Consider the following 8,195-nt stretch of genomic DNA (forward strand, 5'->3'; position numbering starts at 1 on the left):
AATCAGGGTTTCTCTGTATTGTTTGAGGCTGTCAGTCCAGCCTGGCCTCGAACTCACAGAGATACGCCTGCCTCTGCCTCCCCAAGTGCTGGGATTAAAGGCGTGTGTCACCACCGCCCAGCTTGTTACCAATTTTTTTTTTTCTGTATTATTTGGAGGCTGTCTTGGAACTTGCTCTATAAACCAGGCTGGCCTTGAACTCAAGAGATCTGCCTGCCTGTGTCTCCCGAGTACTGGGATTAAAGGCGTGTGCTGCCAACGCCCGGCTATTCACCCATTTTTAATCCAACTTTCAACCCAGGATGTTCCCTCATAAAGGCGTGTTGGGATTAAAGGCGTATGCCGCTGGCAATCTCTTGGATTCCCCTACTTTCTGACCCTGGTATCAGGCTTAGGAGGGGGAAACTCAGAATGTCTAGTTTTTGACTTTTTAATCTCATTGGCGGCAGCCGCTCCCAATGTATTATTGGTGTTATAAAAATTGATGAACAGGGAGGTGGAATGACTAACTGGCATCAACATGGGGGGAATCCTCACCAACGCCCATATTTCCCTTACCTGAGTGTTTAACAATGGTTGGATCATCTTTATCATGGTGAGCATTCCTAGTATCCGGAGTAGTATTGGGGTCGACATGCCTGATGCACCGTTTGGGGACCCAAATAGGCTTCTCACTTCCTGGAGGGAAAACACAAACAGCCCCTCGGACCCTAGCTAATAGGGGGGTGGGTGGCTGCCATTTTCCTGTAATTAAGTCCTTCCATCTGACCCATCCCAAGGACTGGGAGGGTTTGTTCCAATGTCTCTCCATAGCAGACAAATTATTATGGTCTATGGTCAAAAAATTTAAAATGTAAAGTATGGTGGATAACTGAATATTGGGGGAGGTAACATACTCCCCCTTTTTTATTTTCTTAAAATACTGTTTGAGAGTGGCATGGGTGCGCTCCACAATAGCCTGTCCCGTGGGGTTGTGAGGAATACCAAAAGAATGGACAATGTGATGTTCCCTGCAAAAGGCAGCAAAGCGATTGCTGGCATAGGCAGGGCCATTGTCCGTTTTTAGGGCATCGGGTACGCCCATGTAGGCAAAGGCCTGCAGGCAATGAGAAATAACATCTTTAATTTTCTCTCCTGAGTGGAGAGAGGCAAAAATCAGTTTAGAATATGTATCCACCGAAACATGCATGTATTTTAATTTCCCTGCCTGCGGCAGGTGAGTGACATCCATTTGCCAGAGATGGTTGGCCCTGAGGCCCCGGGGGATTTACCCCCTCATTGGGAAAATTATGATAAGGGGCACAATCAGGGCACTGAGAGGTAATCTGTGTCGCTATGGATAAGGGGCACCCACTGTGAAATTTAATGGAGCGGGCATTTAGATGATACCGCTCATGGAGCTGGTGGGCAAGCTGCTCCTGAGTAAATAAGACTCTAGGGCAGGTCAAAGAGTCAGCAATTTGATTGCCCTGGGCAAGGGGTCCTGGAAGGTTAGTATGTGCACGAATAAATCCCACATAAGCAGGGTGGATGCGCTGCCAAATAAGATGTTGGAGCTGAACTAATAAGGAACGAACCTGGGAGGTTGGAAGAACATATGGAGAAGTTTCTAAAGGTCTAACAATGTTGGCAACATAAACACTATCAGTATATAAATTAAAGGGCTCTCCCTCAAACATTTGGAAAGCCATCAAGCAAGCAAACAACTCGGCGGCTTGTGCTGACATCTGCCCTATGGGTACCCTCTTCTGCACTTGAGAAGAAACCACCACCGCGAAACCCTTGGAGGAGCCGTCTGTAAAGACTGAGCGAGCTCCAACTAGAGGGTTCTCCTTTAAAATCTTGGGAAAGATCACAGGGTGTTTTTTGAAAAAAGACATTAAGGGGCTGTTGGGATATTGGTTATCAAACTGAGCGCCTGTAGATGTAATAAACAGGGTCCACCCATCATGGAAGATCTGTAGATGTTTCACCTCCTCCTTACCATAAGGAAGGATAATTTTATCAGGACTCTTTTTAAAGGTTTGAATGCTAAACTTGTGTGCCTTCCACAACAATTGTAAAATGAGATCATAGTAAGGGGTCACTACCTTTTTAGGGGAGGCTGACAAATGTACCCAATAAATAGGACCAGTCTGCCAAAACACGGCAGTGGGCGAAAAGCTAGATGAAAGTACAACCAGAACAAGGGGCTGCCCATAATCTATACGCCGAAGGTGGGCTTGTTCTATACTTTTTAACAACAATTGTAGGGCTTCCCTGGCCTCTGGGGTAATCTGTCTAGGGGACGTTGGAGTAGGATCCCCAGGAAGAATATCATAAAGCGCTTTAAGAGCCCCTGTTTTCATAGAAAGAGAAGGACGAAACCATTGTACCTCTCCCAAAAATCTCTGCCAATTATGAAGTGTTTTTAAATTTGAACAATCGATCTGGAGTCTTTGTGGCCGGAGGCCAGTTTGTTGAATTTGATGACCCAAATAAGTATAAGGGGGTCTCTTTTGGATCTTTTCCGGAGCCAAAATAAATCCTCGGGCCTCCAGAAGCTCCTGTAGCTCTGCAAAGGCTATGTAACATTGTCTTTTTTTGGCCGCGGCCAAAAGAATATCATCCATGTAGTGGATAATGTAAAGGTCAGGGAACTTACGTCTGAGGGGATCTAAACAGGCAGTTACATAAATCTGGCATATAGTTGGAATATTAGCCATCCCTTGGGGGAGCACCACCCATTGGAAGTGAAGGGCAGGCTCCCTAAAGTTAATCGAAGGAAGGCTAAACGCAAACCGAGGACTATCTTGAGAATGTAAGGGAATAGAAAAGAAGCAATCCTTCAAATCAATAACAATCAAATGTCAGTCTTTAGGAATGGCCACAGGCACGGGCAAGCCAGGCTGTAGAGCCCCCATAGGCTGCATGGTCGCATTCACGGCCCTCAAATCTTGTAGTAACCTCCATTTCCCTGAAGATTTTTTTATTACAAATATAGGGGTATTTCAAGGGGATGTGGAAGGAACCAAATGACCTGCCTCCAATTGTTCTTGAACTAGCTGGTGAGCCGCCCTTAGTTTTTCCGCTGGTAAGGGCCACTGTTTCACCCATACCGGATCATCTGATAGCCATGTGATGGGTATGGGGGCTGGCGGCGCAACAGTGACCCTCATCAAAAATGGCCAAAACCCTTTCTATCCCCTGGGGCCCTGTTCTCCAAAGGGAGGGATGCCACAGGGCAAACCTCTCCCTGTTCTAGTTTACCTAGTTCCCTCCCCAGGCTCCAGCCCCTCCCTTGCGTCATCTGGGGGCCCCTGCTTTTGGACTTGGGTGCCTGGGTGGTGAGGACCACTCCCATTTCTTGTATGAGGTCCCGTCCCCAGAGGTTAATAGGGAGGCCAGGCAAAACATATGGCTGGAAAAGCCCTGTGTGGCCCTCAGAGTCTTGTCACTTTAGGATTTTGAGGCTTTTTTGGGGCACAGCCTGTCCTATTCCCTGGAGGGTCACTGTCCCTTCCTCTTTCGGCCAAGCGGGGGGCCAGAATTTATCTGAGAGGACAGAGAAATCTGCCCCAGAATCTAAGACGCCCCTAAAGAACTTGCCTTCTATCTTTAATGTAAGCTGGGGGCGGTTTTCCATAGTGGCTACCCAAAATGCTGTTGGGCCGGTACTTCCAAAACCTTGGTTGTCCCTTTTTTCTTTAATTTTTCTAGCCTCACAAGGAGCTGTAGGGAGAAGGAGTAACTGAGCAATCCGTTTTCCTGCAGGGATGGCAACAACCCCACTGCCCACTGATGTCATTATTTTAATCTCCCCCTCACTATCCTGGTCTATAACACCGGGGTGTACCTGGATGCCTCGAAGAATAGTACTGGACCGTCCCAAGAGTAGTCCTACCGTGCCTGGGGGCAATGGCCCATGCACCCCAGTAGGGAGGGCCTGGATCCCCATTTTCGGTGTTAGGATTGCCCGGGCAGAGGGAGCGAGGTCCAATCCTGCACTCCCCGAGGTGGCTCTGAGGAGGTCTGAGATATGAAGGGGTTGCTCTGGGGGAGAAAATGAGTCCTGCCACTGCCCAGAGCAGGGGTCATTGCCCCGTACACATTGGTTTTGGGGCCCTGGGGCGGGGCCCTCCTCCCGTTTCCCTGATTATTATTAGCAGGAAGGAAATTTCCCTCCCGGTCAGTTTTAGAGTAGCAGTTATTGACCCAATGATATCCCCTTCGACAACGGGGGCATAAACCAGGTCTCTTGAGACCTGTAGTACTATTTTGAGGGCACTCTCTACGGAAGTGTTTCTCCCTGTTGTAGCTGAAACATGTTTTTCTCCCTCCTAGAGTATGTCTTTCTTTCCCCACTTGGGGCCGAATAGCAGCAGCTAACACTTGGCCCTGGATGAAGTTTCCATCAATGTCCCTACAGATCCGGATATAGTCATTTAGACTTTTATTACGATAGGGGCGAAGGGCTTCCTTACAATACTTATTTGCATTTTCAAATGCCATCTGCTTGATGACCGGCATCGCAGGCCCAATGCCCCCAAATATTCTTTCTGCTACCTGACTGAGACGGTCTACGAAGTCTTGAAAAGGTTTAGAGGGTCCTTGAAGGACTTTGGACAGATGATCCCCTCCTTCCTTGGAAGGCAATGTTTTTCAAGCCCCTTGGGCCGCTGTTGCCACTTGGGCATAGACTGCGATGTCATATTGCATTTGTTGCTGAATGGTGGCATATTGACCACTTCCTGTAAGCATCTCCACATTTCTCTGGGGCTGTCCGGCCTGTGCATTTCTTTGGGCTGTCTGGCTGCATCTTTTCTGAAACTCACCTCTCCAAATCAAATAATCTCCCCCTGATAGAGTCGCTCGGCAAAGCTGCTGCCAATCACTAGGTGTCAAGTTAAGAGACGCAAAAGATTCCATTAAGGAAAGTGTAAAGGGAGCCTGTGCTCCATAATTTAAAGCTGCCTCTTTAAGTTGTTTTATCTCCTTAAAATTTAAAGGGTTATGATGTCGAATGACCTGTCCAGCATTGTTTGGGTCTGGAACTTCCATTACTGGGGCCACCACCGGGCAGCATTGGACCCCTCCTCTGGGTCTTCCCTCCAGGTCCGAGAAGGACTGAGTTATCTCATAGGAGTCCCTTTTTTCAGAGTATGGGGAAGGGTTTCTCTCCCTGTCCTGTCTTTCCTTAAATCGAATCTTTTTTAGTTCTTTTTTAAGGGCTGCGATCTCAGCAAGTAACCGTTTCTTTTCAGACTGTGACGAGTCTGAGTCTGAGCTACTTCCATTTTCTAGGTCTGATAGAGAAGGATATAACCGATTTTGACCGGAGTTCTTCTGTTTGGGTCGCGCCCGGAGATCTCTACCCGTTTTTTTGTTGTTACTAAGAGACTCCTCCTCATCCTCACTAACAATGGAGCCTCTAGTTTCAGTCAGGGTCCCTTTAGATGATTCATCATCACTCTCTGCCCCTGAACTCAAGGAGGCTTGAGTCTCAGTCTCTTGTAATTCTAAAAAAGCCTCTTTTGTGTCCTGAACTACCTGGCGGTGACGAACCTTATCTGTCAAAAGTGCTCCCCTCACTAATCTCCATAAGGAGAATGTCGTAGGGGGTAAGGACTCAGATCCCTCTTTTCGTAAAAGTCTGTGAAGATCACGGCGAACCTCCTCCCAATCTGGAATATTTAAGTTTCCCCCAGTAATGAACCATGGACTGGCTCGTTCGATCGATTTTAGAAAGCCTTCTAGGGTTTTAGACTTGACTGCAGTCCCATGTTCTTTAAGTAACTTTTTTAGTTCCCACAGCTGGTTCTCCTCTGACACCAGAGGTGTGTGGGTTTGAAGGTGTGGTTAGTCTTTGGACAAGGTCAGGGTCAGGGCGGTTTCCGTGGGAAGGCCTTTTCCAGGAACTTATTGTATCGTTTTTAGTAAACATGTTTTTACTAAACATTGTCTTACAGCTGCCTACTCCCAGGCAGAAGGGGAAGTGGGTCTCTGCTCAAGGTCTGGTGTTCCCACAGTTTTAGGGTGTGTGTGTGTGTGTGTGTGTGTGTGTGTGTGTGTGTGTGTGTAGGGTTGTTATTCCTCTGGGACCATCCACCTTATTTATTTATTTTAGATAAACTCTCTCTTTTTTTTTTTTTTTTTTTTTTTTTTTGGTTTTTCGAGACAGGGTTTCTCTGTGGCTTTGGAGGCTGTCCTGGAACTCACTTTGTAGACCAGGCTGGCCTCGAACTCACAGAGATCCGCCTGCCTCTGCCTCCCGAGTGCTGGGACTAAAGGCGTGCGCCACCAACTCCCGGCTAGATAAACTCTCTTACTGGCACCTAGAACTTGCTGGCTGGCCGGCCTGTGAGCACCATCTCACCTCTACACCCCACTTATGCCGTGCTGAGGGCTGGAGCAGCCAGAGCTTTGCACTCACTAGTCAAGCACTCCAGCCCAGTTTTCTCTTTAATTATAGGTCCTGCAGCACACTTTTATTTTGGAAAAGTGTTTTTGCACACACACACACACTCATGTGTGTGGGGTGCAGACACGAGTGTGCTGGTGTGTGTCTGCACATCTGCTGGGACCTAGCCCCCACAGGGTCTCTGAGTTGTTTGTCAGCTGACAGCCACAGGTGCATCCTGTTTTCTAGTCCTGGCTTACTGCCCCGGCCTTGCCCCACTGACATCAACATTCAGCAGGAGGAAAACACTCTCTCTTCCACCTGGGGTTTTTCCACTGTGCTGTAAGCCTGTGTATAAGGCTGCTTGCTCCCTCTCTACAACAGAGAGACTTTTTTTTTTTTTTTGGTTTTTCGAGACAGGTTTCTCTGTATTGTTTTGGAGGCTGTCCCGGAACTAGCTCTTGTAGACCACGCTTACCTTGAACTCACAGAGATCCGTCTGCCTCTGCCTCCCGAGTCTGGGATTAAAGGCATGCGCCACCAACACCCTGCCAATTAAAAAAACTTTAAGTCTTTTTTTACTTAACTTTTTTTTTTTTTGTTTTTTCGAGACAGGGTTTCTCTGTGGCTTTGGAGGCTGTCCTGGAACTAGCTCTTGTAGACCAGGCCAGCCTCGAACTCACAGAGATCCGCCTGCCTCTGCCTCCCGAGTGCTGGGATTAAAGGCGTGCGCCACCAACGCCCGGCTCTCTCCAGCCCTTCTTTCGAGGGTTTTCTACCTCCAAAAAGGGAACAAACTGATTTTCCTTCCAAGTGCTACTTCTGGATTGCCTGGAACTTGCTGTGTAGACCAGACTGCCTTAGAAGTCCTAGAGGCTGGCTGGTCTCCACCTCCAGAAGTGCTGAGAAAGGCGTGTGCTACCTTGCCTGGGCTCTCCCATCCCTGGAATATCTATTGACAGGTACTGCACTGCTCTTGAATTTTCACTTGTCAGGGAACGAGGCAAATTCTTCTTCCTCTAGATATTTGTCCCGAGTTCTAGAGGTATCGGGAAATGAAAGACAAGACATCCGGCCATTTGTGCTAGGAGAATGTGTGTTCGTGCGTGTGTGTGTGTGTGTGTGTGTGTGTGTGTGTTTGTGTGTGTGTGTGCGTGGCTTTATTGCAAGAGAATGCATGCGTGCGTGCGTGCGTGCGTGTGTGTGTGTGTGTGTGTGTGTGTGTGTGTGTCTTTATTGCAAATGCTAAGAGGTCTCTCTGTTGTAGAGAGGGAGCAGCCTTATATACAGGCTTACAGCACAGTGGAAAACCCCCAGGTGGTGGAGATCGTGTTTTCCTCGTGTTGGACGTTGATGTCAGTGGGGCAAGGCTAGGGCAGTAAGCCAGGACTAGAAAACAGGATGCATTTGGACTGGAAAACAGGATGCCCTTGTTGACTGACCAGCGATTCACAGAGACCCCATGGGGGCTGGGACCCAACAGGCATCCTTCTTATTTATTTCCATCAACTAAACTTTTCCTTAGCACAAAACTGGATTCTTAGAAGTTCCTCTGTCTCTGCATTTGTATAATTGTTTTCATGTCTGTACCCCAATAGTCAACAATACAAAACTGAACTTAGAAACAATCCCAGGGCTGGGAGATGGCTCAGGAAGATACAAAAACACTTGTTGCACAAACACGAGGACCGGAGTTCATGGCCCCATCACCCACACTAAAGTCAGGCATTGCCAGGTGATGTGTGTGTGTGGAAAAAAGGGAGCTCCCATGGGAGCCAGAATAGTCAAACTGGTTACTGCAGGCTCAGTGCCGAGA

This window comes from Mesocricetus auratus, unplaced genomic scaffold, assembly GCF_017639785.1.
Source record: "Mesocricetus auratus isolate SY011 unplaced genomic scaffold, BCM_Maur_2.0 Super-Scaffold_100006, whole genome shotgun sequence".
Classification (NCBI taxonomy): Eukaryota; Metazoa; Chordata; class Mammalia; order Rodentia; family Cricetidae; genus Mesocricetus; species Mesocricetus auratus.